Genomic DNA, 15,002 nt, shown 5'->3' on the forward strand with positions numbered 1-15,002 from the left:
GGAGATTTTGGAGAATAGGTTTTATGTATTTGTGTCCCTTTGGGTTTCCTTTGGGGTTTTCCTTATTATATCATATGTATATATTGCTATGCTCGGACCGGTTACCTTCGCAGCCGGATCTTGAGTCTTGATATTCCTATTTTTGACACTCCTTTGTATATATATAATCTCGCGTTGGTTATCCTTGTTCGTTACGTTATCGAGCGGAGTGTTGCGCTTTTGAGTTGCGATTTTTGTTTACCCCTTTTTCTACAAAGGCTTCTAGTTATAATCAATCATTCATACTATTATACTTACTAAATTTTTATTTTAGAGGTCGTAATACCTTGCCATCTCTGAATTATGACTTAAGCATAAGACTTTGTATGGTAGGGTGTTACATATACTTGTACATATTAGCTCTGTGCCTGTTGTTTGATTTAAAAATCCGCTAGTCTGTTCTTTGGTTCTTCCTTGAGTACAGTGGGTTGTTTTGCTCCGAAAACCCCTTTTTTTCATTATTCCGATATATGTTGCTGAGGTTTTGCAGCGTTATTACCATAGGGTTTCAGTTATTGCATATTGTGTTTGGAGTTGCTGTTATTATTGTGGAAGCGATAGCGAGCTGTAGTTGTGGCTGCCACTGTTGTTGGCCGGTAAAAAGAGGTTTTGATATGTTTTATAACTTTCAGGTTTCGACTATTCGAGGTAGTGATTTTTCTTAAAACTTGTTTTTTTTACAAGAACTAATTGATTTGGAATGTTTAATTGGTTGTTGTTAAAGTGTCACTATATTTTGTTGCAGAACTGAGACATGATGCATATTTTGATTGGGTTGGATATTTTGGTTGTTGATTGATTTTATCGAATTGGTGGTGGGTGAATTGGTTTTCTTGATTTATCAGAAATGATTTAAGTTTTGGAAATGATTTGATATTGGAATCGATTTGATTTAGAAATGGTTGAACATCAAAAATTATTTGATATTTGGAAATCTAAATTATGTTTATTAGAAAATAATTTGGTTTTAAACCAGTTAGAAAAGGGTTGAGAAATGGTTTGGATGGGACTCGAGAAGGGTGGCAAAGTCCAAGTTTTAGGAAAGATGCTGCCGAAATTTAATAAAGCGTTTAAGTGAAATTTAATAATAAGAATTTAACTTATTTTGAATTTTTATTAATTATGAAAAGAAATATATTTTTGGGGGTCGCTTTAAGCGAAAAATGAAATGAGAAAAATGAGTATTTAAGATCAAATGATTTTTGAGTCTTTGAAGAAAGTTTCGAGCTTGAAAAGAAGTTGAAGTTGATTTATTCAGTTAAAGCATTCTGTTTTGAAAAGTTTCGGGAGTTTTGGTTGTGGTTTGTAAAATGGGTTGGAAGTTTTGGTTAAAGGAAAATGAGTTTGGTTTGATTAATTTTAATCAAAGGAGATATATCTTGAATACTTTTAAAGATTTTAGAGTAGTTAAAGTAATGGATTTGAGGATAAATGCTTTTGGGATCTTCAATTAGGATTTTCAATTTTTAACTGGTATAGCTTGAACCTTGTTGAAAAAAATTTATATCTTGAAATTGTTTTGAAATTGGTTTATGATTTAACTCATTTAATTTTGATGACGATTAGAGACCCTAAGGATACTTTAAATTGAGATTTTGATTCTTGAGAAAGTTTTATAAGTTTATTTAAAAAGATGAGATTGGTTGTCGCTCCCCTAAAGTCTAGAGGTCTTGCTAAGGAGTTTAATTAATAAATGATTTTTCATTTGTCTTTTGAAAGAGGTTTGAACTTGAAATAGTTTGAAGTAGTTTGGAAAATTTCGATTATGTGAGAATTGAGTTTTGGAAGAAGAGTTGGTTTTAAGTGAAATTATTTTAAAAGTTTTGGAAAATGTCACAAAGAGGTGGTATTAGTTTTTAAAGGAAATAGAGAGATTTGAAACGCCAGGGTAAGATGCAAGGGTTGTAACTTAGTCCTACTTGCTCCGGGTTAGGTTTTTAAAGGACTGTGGTTTCTCTCAGATGAGAGGTGTACATGGCACTCAATCCTGCGAGGTATACAAGGCACCCAACTTTGCAACATGTACAGGACACTCAACCCTGCGAGGGTCTCTCTGATGGCGAGGTGTACAGAGCACTCACCCGGTGAGTATACAGGAAATTCTACCTGTGATATGTACAGGGCACTCACCCTGCGAGACATATAGTGTACATATATGTGAGAAAATCTCAAAGAAAAAATGTCCAGGTTAGCTACTGGATGTGTCGGGTTCTGGCAATATAACTGATATGTGAGCTCATGGCCAGTAGGACAGACATGCATCATACTGAATTTGTTTGTTATTGTTTTGGTTTGCCTATCTGATAAATTCTGTCTAATTGCTAATTGTAGTACTTGCTATAATTGTTCTCTAATTGTGATTGCCTTGCATTGCTTGTGCCTGTGATTGATTCTGTTTTGAAACTGAGTGTTGTTTGAATATGTATATTTGAGCCAGAGGCCTTGATTTGATTTTATGTTGGGTCAGAGCCGAAATTTGATTGTATGTTAGGCCGGAGGCCGAAATTGATAAGTTTGGTTGGCCTAATCCTGTGATGTGTAATGGAATGTTACGGAAAGATAATTGATTTGGAATTCTTATAAATAAGACGTGAATGTTAATTTTGGTTAAGTAAATGTCGTATTTTTAAAAAAATATTCATAAGACAAACGAAGATCACTGTATTTAAAACCCATTCTTTTATCTACACGTATACTCTTATGACAATTCTTGAACCCTCTACTGAGAGTTTACGAGGACGATGTTCTCACTCCCTACAGACTTCTATTTTCAGGACGGACGAAAAAAAGTTACGGAATTTCGTTAAGTTCTTAACTATGCTGTTTCTGTTTGTATACATATGTTATAAATTTCCCTCGCCTTTATTATTATATTCTTGTAAGAGGGATAGAAGTCATGATTATAATGATATGTATGTATATACTATTTGTTAGTTACTTGTGTAAAAAGTATTTCTATATTTGTATATGCATGTTTTTTTTTTCAAGAAAAAGAACTTTCGATTTTTCAAGAAAAATAGCGATACGGTTTTGAGTTAAAGGATCCTATTTTATTATTAAGTATATAAAAGTTGTCGTAATATCCTCGCTATCAGAGTGGCGTAGACAGAAGCCTAATATTTTGATAGTAAGAATATTACATCTTTAACCATATATCTCTTTATTCTATATTCACTTTATTTTAATACTTGAATTCATACTATATATAATGTTGTACATATAGCACACACTTTTTTAATGGACATAAAGAAGGTTGTTCGCAGCCACTACCATCTTGCAAAGGTCCTATATATGCCATCACCATTGATGTCCGCGATTTTATATCTACTTCATCTCTTCGTTATTCTCTTATCTGATTTGTAGATTTACTTCATCTCCTTGTTTTTTTTCTCCTCTAATGTGTAGATCTATTTTTTTATTCATTTTTTGTTTTATTTTTTCATGTATTATATATGTGTATAAAATTTTGTTTGGTGGTTTGAATTTGCATTAAATTATAAAAATGGAATTATAAATTGGTTTTGAATCTGTAATTGTTTTTTGCTAAAAATAAGAATCAGGTTGATTAAAAAAATGAAAGAATAGAGATAAAATTAATGATTTTTTTTATAAAGATAAAATAGACTTTTTAAAATAAAATGTATCCTATCTATTATAATTATTAAATATAATTCTTTTTAATCGTGTCTTTAATTTGTACATGTGTATTTATCTCAATATTTATATCCCTAAATCTATGTCTTAATTTGTATGAGACATGAATCAAATGGAGCCTTAAAGAAGCTAAGACACATCTTTTTATAGTAGTGTTGCTTTCAATTTAAAGCTGACTGGTGCATATTTATGATCATTAATACAATGACATGAAGTGATATAAATGGTCTCAAACTAAAACTTCACTCAAGTGGGATCTTTATTTATGATCTTCCTGTCATGCAACCCTACTTTCATTGGCTTCAAGAACTGTACCCTCTAACTGTACATCTTCTTATCATAATTCCTTCTCTCAAGACTCAAGGTACAAAAACTCCCTACTAGATAAATAGTATGTAACACTGTCACATGTTCTTCCCTATGATTTAGTTGATCTAATAAATAGTTTTTACCTACAGAGTTCGAATCTTAAGAAGAATTTATACGAATGTTGCATAATATTTTTTGTGTAATTAACTTCCTCTACTACTACTATTTATAAATAAATTAAATGTATTAAAAATTTAATATACATAAACAAGTTTATTAAAATTATAAAAAATTTTAGAAAAAGATATAGTGATTATAAATTAATTATTACATGTTTGATAGATAACTAAAATAAGGTAAGGATTTAGACATTGGTTATGAAAATATATAAGAGTAAATCTTTTCTACTCTACCAAAACATTGAATCATAAATAATAATAGACTTAAAGAATTTATATTTTCATAAAAAAAATTTAATTACAGTATTCTAAACTAATTAAGACATTTATTAGCAAAACTCAACAAAAAATAATTATTACCACCTTAAAATTCTAAAATTACATATATTTGTGGGTTTCTTTTTTCTAACTTATAATGGACTATTATTAATTTATTATGGATAGAAAATTATGACCACAAGTTCATATATACTTTTCACTTAAGATTTTGGTGGTTAGATAATTAGTTTATTATAGTATGTTTCAATCTGATAAGATAAAGATTAATCTATCAAAAATTTACAATTTTAGTTAAGAGTTTATTATTGACTTATAAAATATGGACACTGATACAGGACAGGACACAACACGGAATATGTAAACATACAAATTTTAATTTTTTAGATAAATTATAATAATATTTTAATATTTTATTGACTATTTTTAATATATTTTAATTATATAAAGTATTTGAAATAATTTTCTGTGTTAATAAATGATAATATATATTATTTCTAAACTCATTTCAAAAATATATGTTAAGAATAAGGTTGTACATGACTAATAGGTGATTATATTTAGGTGTATCTAAAAAATTATTTTGTATTTTTTGTTAAGATATGGTTGAATACGAAAAACATGTGTATCGAATGAATATCAAATGAGTGTCGTGTCTAAAATGTGTCAGACACACAGATATGATAATTTAAAAAAGTGTCCATATTTTATAATCGTTAGCCAATAAATTATTATATACACACTGCGCCATAATTAAATAATAACAAGTTATAAAACCAATATCTTTATCCAAAAATTAAGAACAAGTATATATATATGCTATTAATGCATCAATTACATAAGTATGATTACGATTATAAATGCATGATTGAATTGTTAGAATAGAGAATTTAACCTTAACTTTAGACCAAGCATGGCTGCTTCTCCAAACTGGGTGAATGAAGCAATTATTGCTGTAATATCTCTGTTAGGCAAGGCATAGAAAAAATCAAAATTTTAGGTAAAATTAAAAGAGTAAATTAAATTTGTAAAACATAAAAACATAACAAAATTTAAATTATAAAACTTTTTGATTTAGTAAAAATATTTTAGAATCAAATCACTCATTTAAAATTATAATATTAAAATATTTTAAAAATTAAAGCGAAATTTTAATCATTGATAGTCTATTTAATTTGTCTAACATTGATGGATGGAATATTTCCCATCAAGCTAAACTAACCAGTGTACGTAATAATATGAAGAATAATAGTGAGAAGATTGCTTATTATATTACGGAGAAGAAGAATCAATAATTAATGGTCATATAAAATATACTGGTGAAATAGGAGAAGAGGAAGCAAAAACATTGCATTCAATTAATTATGATATAGACCAACCAAACTACTAAAATGTCTCTCAGCTATGCTATCATCAATGATTCATTTAACATTCCAACAGTGTCAGATACGAAAAGTCTAGTGGCGGCAGTTTTATTGAGATTTGGTCTGTACTTAACTAGCAAAAATAAAATGAATTTATATTTTTAAATAAAATTTCACACTATTAAAATTATCAATAATAATTAATTAATAACTACAAATTATAAAACTTATTTGACTCTAATACTCCTCGTGTTAGATATATATAAATCACTTTGTACATTGTGGATTATTTATTATGCCAACGCTGATCGTCAAGTCATGCATCTCTCTCTTTGGACATCAATCACATCATATCAAAACCAAAACACTATTGATTACTTTTTTTAGATTTAAATTCTCTAAAATTTAAATTTTATTTTAGAGAGTAAAGTGTGATCTTTTATCTTTGAAATTTTTTTAATATTTATTTTTGGTCCCATCTATAAAATTAATAATAAAAAATTACACTTTACTTTTTAAAATGAAATTCAAATTTTAAAAAATCCAAATTCACTTTTTTTTATTTCCTTTCAAATTTTATTTCATTGATTTAGGGTTCTTCTGATTTGTTGTCATGAAACACCTTGACTTGAGTGAAAAATTGTATATTAATCTTATGATGACAAATAAAATTGATATTTTTTATTATAATTTATTTTTTATAAATATTATAAATATTAATGGATTGACAATCAAAAATTACCATTAACAATTCATGATATTAAAGCAAAAAAACAAGTAATTAAGCGATACACTCCAAGAATCAGATCATATATATTTAGAAAGTTGCTGCACATTACTATCAAACTAAAGAAGGAAGAATTCTCTTTTCAATGCAAACGACTACAACAATGAATGGTACAACGGCTAATTAGATAAAAAAGAAAACCATTCAAACATTAAAAAAGAGATATCAAGTTGTATATATGATGATTTATCCAAAGAAGAGGGTAACCTATTGGAGCTAAATCTGATAATATACATAGAACCTTTGTTTTTTTGTTTTTGAGTGTGATTTTACTATCTCTATTGTCTAGAATTAAGTTCATATTGAGAAATAGAAAATACAAAGAGAAATAATCACACAAAAGTTATTTATTTTTTTAATTGGGTTAGCACTTAAAAGTTATTAACTTGAGTTAACTTGAGTGCGTTACAAGAATATGAGTCTCTTGAAATTGGTATATATAATTAATTTTGATTATAGTAAAAATTTTACTATTGTTATAATAGAGACTAGACATAGATTATATTGTACTTCGTGGCCAAATTAAAATATATTGTGGTATTACTCTTCAATATCACTCATTTATGTAATTTCCAATTCTATTCTATCTGCTACTGCGTGACGCGATAAAAATGAAGTAATGTCTTGAATTCTATATACTGCACAATCAAGTTTATTAAACACCAAAAGTGGTTTTTTGATTAACTCCCTTCTCAATTCAGTTGGGAACTTTCAATTGGCATTAGAGCTTAGGCTCAAAGAACAAGCTTTAACAGCTTGGAGTTAAAAATTCATGACAAATAACGTTGTTGTATACACTCTAACTAAAGGACAATCTAACAATAAGCCACCATACTTCAATGATACTAACTATGTCTATTAGAAAGAAAGGATGATTATCTCCATGCAATACATCAATTACAACATCTAAAAGATCATTCTCAAGGACCAGACATACCTACTAAAGTCAATGCGAAGAAAATATTTCAAAAGAGGATAATGAACAGAGAGACGATGATAAGAAGAAAGTAGAGCTAAATGCTAAAGTATGAATGTAACACCCTATCACACAGAACTTTACGTCTAAGACGTAAATCAAAGGTGGCGAGGCGTTACGAACTTTAACAATAAAATACATATAAATATAACAAAGATATTATATCTAGGAGTCTTGAAAAAAAGTTAAACAAAAATACAAACAGAAAAGTTCATCACTCATGATCGGATAAACGTAGAAAGGTAGGTAAGGTCAAACAAAAAAGGATAATGTATATATAAGATCAGAGTTCCCAAAAATACAAACACACACACACACACATATATATATATAACCCAAAAGTGTCCCAAACATAAAACAAATTATCTGTTTTTCCAAGTCAATCTCTAAGAGGGACAAACATACGAGATACAAGGGGAGAATCTATTACATATATAAATATAAACAAAAATACAAAACTCTGAGTCCCAAGATATTTCTTCGCTTCCAAGAGTCTCCAGAATGCTCAGTGCGGTACTTCGTGTCCTACATCTGAAAACAATAATATATATTTGGAATTAGAACCAGTGGTACTCAACATGGTGCAGGTGCCGCATAGATAATATATAAGGTCCCAAGAAAGTTAAAGGCATTTTTAGAACTCCGACACTCAGAATTGAACTTAAAGGAATAACTAAACCAAAAATTTGGTAACTGTCTAAGATTCTCAAGTTCTGAATCTAATCCTAAATCAACACTTCACTTTTGCTTCCTCCAACCCTCCGAAACACCGGTGGAACTACCCTCGTTACACCTCCACCAAACGAGGGATCTATCAGTTACAAAGACAAAAAAAATAGAGAAGAAAAGTACAGATATAGATAGCAGTTACAGCAAGTAGAGCAAGTAGCAGATAAGACGAGATAAAGCAGTTAAGCAAACCAAAACAATGCACACTCAAGCAAAACATACAAATGCACATGATGTATACCTGTCCTACTGGCCGTGAGCTCACGTGTCGGTTATACTGCCAGAACCTGACACATCCCGGTAGCTAACCTGGATGCCCTCTCTCGACTACGCATCTCCAAGAGGCATAAAATTAGGGGATTAGTGCCCTACCACCTTCTCTTGGAGGCAGACAGCAAGAAAAATAAATCGGGAAATTAGTGCCCTACCATCTTTTTTAGTGAGGCCGTCGAGGGATTAGTGTCCTACCACCTTGCAGAGAGAGAGAGAGAAAGAATGTGTGAAAAAACATCGGAAGATTAGGTAGCATTTGGTTGATGTCTATGTATAAATGAGACATGGACACGATGAAACATGTCTGTTGTTTAGTTTGGTGAGACACAGATTTTTGAAGGAAAAGGAGGGACATGGATGGATATGGAGACATTAAATTTGTGTACCTCTAATTTGGTGATGAGACACTGAGACACAACTTGTGAGACACTAATTTTTTACTCTTTTATCCTTATTAAATTTTTAAATTTTTAAAATTTATCCTCTTTTCTCTTCAAATTTTTCTTTTTTCTGTTTCTCTTTTAGTTTTTACTACCAAATTTGTCTTTCTATTTTTTTAAAAAATTATATATTTAATATTTAAATGATAATTGAGATGATATTGAAAGAAATAAAAAATACTAGAAGAAATAAAAATTTAATGATAATGATATGCAGTATTTGGAGTGATGGGTGTACAGTGGTGGTAAAACTTGTGGTTGAATAAAGAGTAATTCAGTCTTTTCTAAATATTTGTGTGTCTTGTTTATTATTTTTTCTAAACACGATACATAGACACAAATATTTTATGTCTATTTCTTTAATGTCTGTGTCTTTGTGTCTATATCTTATCGTATACATCAATCAAACAAAATTTTAGTGCCCTACTACCTTCCTCACATCCCACAAAATCCAATAATCACAAAGAATATGGGAGAATAGATCGAGTAATTAGCGTTGTACCGCCTTCTTACATGCAACTCATCATAATCACAACGAATACGGGAAAATAAATTGAGGGATTAGCATCCTATCGCGCCTTCCCCACATCCAACTCATCAATCACATCTACCATTAATTATGTCTCTTTCATTCTCAAATTCATTATTAAACTCAGTCACATTCATTCAAAATTCATAATTAAACTTATTCTTCAATCCTCCTCTGCCTCATAGCCAACCCCGTCATCATCAAATACACCTCTCAATTCAGCCACATCTCATTACTATTATCATTATCTTTATTATTTACTTCTTATTTTACATTACCAACGCCTTATTAATTCAAATAACACTTTACAAAAAATTTTTAAATATCTCCTTAACTTATTTAATAAACTCATCTCCACTCTAAAACTTAAAGACTCGTTAACGGACCTTAAACAAATATAAAAGAAATTTAAAAAATAAAAAATTTAATTAAACATTCAAAAATCTTATTTTTATTAACAAAATAAATTAGTAAAAAATAGCTAAAATTTATTTTATTTAATATTTATTAATTATTATAATAATTAATGAATATTAAATAAAGAAAATTCAAAACTTTTTTTCTTTTTGTTTACCTAATATTACTATAAAAAATTATTCTAATTCTTGATAGTAATTAGTGATACTATGTACAACTAAATTAAATGCCCCAATCCAGTTAAGAAACTAATAAAGAGCGTAGCCAATTATCATTAACTCATTATTTTTTTTATTTTTTTTTAGAATAAACATAAATTCAAATCATCATAAAAAACATTTAAAATTTAATAAAAAAATTAAAATATAAAAAAATTAAATCCCAATAATAACAAACACCTAAAATTATTATAAAATTATTTTCAAAGTCATTTTAAATTCCACTAAATCCTCTTTGACTTTATCCATGACTTTGGCCATTTTGAATCTCTCTTTGTTTTAAAAATAGTACTTTTCGAGAAGTTGTCATATCATATCTTATAGAAAGGAGTTCTTGTCAAATCATAATCTTTTTTTCCACCTTTTTTCTTGATTCTAGAAGCTAACCTCTCATTTTTAATTTTAAAAAATCCTTCCTTGTTAATAACCGCGCCACTTAATGGTCCATTACTCTCTTAACCCTCTCTCTCCACTCAGTATTAAATGCTCCTATAACCTCCTGCCTCTCTCCAATCTCTTCGGCCACTCCTTCCCCTTCCCCCTCCATTGTCCATTTTCATAGCATGAAAAAGAAAGTGGCTCCCAAAAGAAGTAGTCGAACTCCACTCTCTAAAAATGCTCCCTTTTCTCCTACTCCTCAAACACATACTCACATTCACATTCACTCTACCTCTTCTTCATCTCCTTCATTCTCTTCCAAGCAAATCGAAACCATGAGAAAAAAGATTATTTAGCCAAGGTCATCATCTCGCAAGAAATCTGGAAAAGACAAGGAACCTGTGATTGAAGAAGAAGAGGAGTCTCAATCTTCTTGACCTCATTCACCTCCAAGAAAATCAACTCCTCACCCCTCTGGTCGCAGCTCTCAACGTCCAAAAGGCTACTCTCTGTGCAACACGCGGGAACCGCCAAACTTGGAATTTTTTGATTTCAAAAATAACTTCAACAAGGAGCATTCTCATTTTTATCCGGGCAGATTCAACTCTTGTGCTTCATATGAGTTTCATGATCAAGTTCTGACTAAGCGTCACTTATGTGCTTCTTACATAGTGAACCTGGAGTCTCTGGCCACAAAAGGGATCAACTTTGTCATTTTGTTCGAAAATCTAAAGTGGACTTCTTTATTCAACATCCAAAAGCCTGTATATCCATCACTGGTTTGCAAGTTCTATGCGAACATGAGGTACCTTGATGGCGCTATACATTTATATGTCAAGAGGGTTCACTTATCTCTCAACAGAGAAACAATCAGTGCTGCATTAGGATATGTTGATGAAGGCGCAACTGCCTACATGACTGAAAAGTGGGATTCATAAGTTAGGAACACATATCAGATTGCTCTGAATCAAACCTGTGAAAACTTCTCTGCCCTGGATGGGACAGTGTTGATGCATAAAGCTCTTGGACCTGTAAGAGCACTACTTCACAGAATCATCAATCACATTTTGATGCCTCAGAGTGGTTCCTTCCAAAGAGTAACTGTTTGCGATACTTTAGTTCTTTTTGCAATCCTTACTTCCTCTCCTATTTCATTTGCCTATTTGATGGTGCGACACATGTGGGAATGTGTTCGCAGTAACAAAAAGGCTAATCTGTCGTATGCAATCTTTCTTGCATACATCTTTGAATATTTTCATGTTGATTTAACCAATGAGAATGTTGAAAATAAGGTTTCCATCATCAAGGGAGGAGGAGTCACTGGATCCGTAAAAAGTACTAAAGACAAACGCTCCATGCCCTCTGAACCATCAGACAGTGACCTTGAGAGTTGTCCCAATGAGCCAACAAAGGTTGTTGATTCCATCAAAGACGTTCTCACTGAATTTTTAAATATGTCAAACCTGATGATACGCTCATACAAGGAAGCCTGCAAACAAGCGTATGAGAATGAGAAGGCTTGGAAAAAGTGCCATGAGTGAATTAATCTCCTTATTGATATCTCTGAAAAAGATTTGGGTGATGTAGATGAAGACAACCAATTCATTGGCTCTGACATTAATCTTTGTGATGCTTAATTCAGTTTAACTACTAGAACCTATAAACTCTATTTTAGTTTCATGTTTTTTGAGTACTATATAACTACTAACATTGGATACTCTAGACCTTATGTTTAATTTAAACAAATATTATACATTTTGGTATATTCTTGTCTGTTTTGTAAGTTCTCCCATTGATGACAAAAGGGGGAGGAACTGTTGAAAAATTGAAAAATAGGGACAATTGAAAAATAGGGATTGAAATCACTTTGATTAATGATTACCCCTGTGCATAAGTTCTATGTTCCAATGGTCATGTTTTATGCTCTGATATGTTGCATTATCATTATTGGAACTTGGTTATGTTTTGATAATTCCCTTTGAGCTCTGATATGTTGAATGAATGCTGGATAATTCTGTTTATTTGATAATTTTTTCTATGTTGAATGATTGCTGAAATCTGATAATTTTGTGCTCTGATATGTTGAATGAATTTTGTCTATTTGATCAAATGATTTGGCAGCAAAATTTTTGGAATTATCTGATGAATTTGGTTGAAGTGTACTCTGTACTCAGGCAGATTTTATGTTTGTATTGAGCAGAAAATCATTTATATGATAATAAATCAATGTTGCTTATCACTTCACTTCTGCTCATAAATCAAGCTGTTCAACATGATTTAATATTCTATATGTTGAATACATGATGGCTATCAACTTGATTTTAAATGTTACAGGTAATGCTTTCCTTAACAAAATGGCATATATTAAGGGGGAGCTATGTAACAATTGAAAAGGGAGAGGAGTCCAAATCTTTAAAGGGAGTACTCTAAACTCTAAAATCTTTTCATTTCAACTTTTAATAATGTTTATCATCAAGGGGGAGATTGATGAGTTTGGAAAACTCCAAATTAATTTGATGATGATCAAACATTATTAAAACAATTAATTATAAAATTATTAATTTGATCTTCAAATTACATTTGCTAATTAATAATTTTGTTGTGCAGATTTTAGTTTGGGCCGAAAATAACAAGCCCAACATGAAGTGAATTTTCAGCTTTGTGCAAAAATGACTAAGTATTTATGGCTGAAATTTTTATTATGTGAAATGGGCCAGTTTTTGCTGAACAAGCCCAAATTAATATTTGCTTCTAGACCAACAATATTTGGTCCGAATTGGAAAGAAAAAGGGAAGAAGCTTTGCTTGTTTAGTTCGGTTATCCACTTTCACTCTTTGATGAATTTTAAATTTATTCAACTTGCATTAATAGTATTGGAAACATGAAAGAGAAAGAGAAATTGATTTGATTGGCATTATTAATGTTACACACTACTCAGCAAAAGGGAAGTAGAAACTAATTCATTTTAATATTCTCATTCAATTCCATTGAATGCTTCTCCTTCTACTCTCTCTTCGCTCTCTTCAATTTCAGTCACATCCATCAGGAAAGATGGAAGCAAAAATAAGCTATCAGAAGAAGGAAGATGGAGCTAGGCACAAGCATGAAGCCGTTGTGATGATGGCTTTAGGAAAAAGGAGATCTACAATATGGTGTGGCTGAGATCTTTGCCACTTTTGGTAAGAAGTGGTGAGGAAGTCTCAAATTCTCCATACTCGAAAATGGAAGAGATCCATTTTGGTCAGAGGAAGAAGATCTCTTGAAAGCATGGCTCGTCTCTACTTTTGATCAACCACCACAGGAGGTAGCTACTGTAGCTACGTGGAGGAAGAGGCAGAAGTTAGAGCAGATGGAGCTGTCATCATCAAGGGCTAGGAATCCTTCTTGGGGAGCAAGTCAAGATGGAAGGCCCGGATTGATGTATCTTGGTGAGAAGGGATGACACAGAGGTAATTGCATGCTGGATTTTACATTTGATTTTCTATCCTCTCTCTCTGGCCGAACCGGTTTTAGTTTGAAGAAGAAGAAGATTAGCTCGGTTCAACAGTTTTAATCTTGGAGGCTTCCCCTTCTATAAATAAGGGAGAACAGCCAGGGTTTGAGGCAAGGAGAGAAAGTGTAAAGCACAGAGTTCTCATAGCTACCCAAACTAACAGAAGTTCTTCTCTTTCAATGTATTTCATGTTGTATTTTTCTGTTTAGTTTTGTCTGTCTTGAGTCTCATGGAAAAAGGCAGACGGTGAGGTTTGTACGAAAAAGCCATGGAGCGAAAAAAGGCAGAGTATACAAAATTAAAAGAAAAAATCATAGATGTTCTAGAGGTCCTTTGTACATCTGTGTTGTGTTTCATGATTTTGTGAGAATTCCCTTGCAAGTTAGGTTAGCACTTAGCAGTTGAAAGCTTGGTAGGTGACCAAGTCGAGTTCAGGATTGGGGTTAGATACTGGACTTGTCCCGGATAGGAAGGGTAGTTCCTAGGGAGAATTGGTGTCTGTAATCAAAGATGATTATAGTGAAATTTCATCATTGTTGTGATGGAGACTGGATGTAGGCTGCATTGCACTTAGCAGCTGAACCAGAATACATCTTGGTGTGATTTTCTCTCTCTTCTACTCCATTTCTGTTTCTGATGCATAGGAGACAAAATTGAAAAATATCTCTTACCTGGTTACGAGACAAAAAGAAAAAGTTTCTTGGTTGGATACGAGACAAAAAGCAAAAATATCTCCTCAAGGCATTCTACTAGATAACAAGCATAACTTGAAAAAAAAAGGGCTAAGATTCAACCCCTCATTCTCTTAGCCACTGATTACCATCAATTATATTTTGTTATTGTAAAATACTATTTAGAATTTTATTTCTTTAGGTTTTATATCTTAAAAAAATTAAATAATCTTTTTTCTAATAGTATACAATCAAAATTTTTCTTTCTAT

The sequence above is a fragment of the Arachis duranensis genome, chromosome 5 (assembly GCF_000817695.3).
Source record: "Arachis duranensis cultivar V14167 chromosome 5, aradu.V14167.gnm2.J7QH, whole genome shotgun sequence".
NCBI lineage: Eukaryota > Viridiplantae > Streptophyta > Magnoliopsida > Fabales > Fabaceae > Arachis > Arachis duranensis.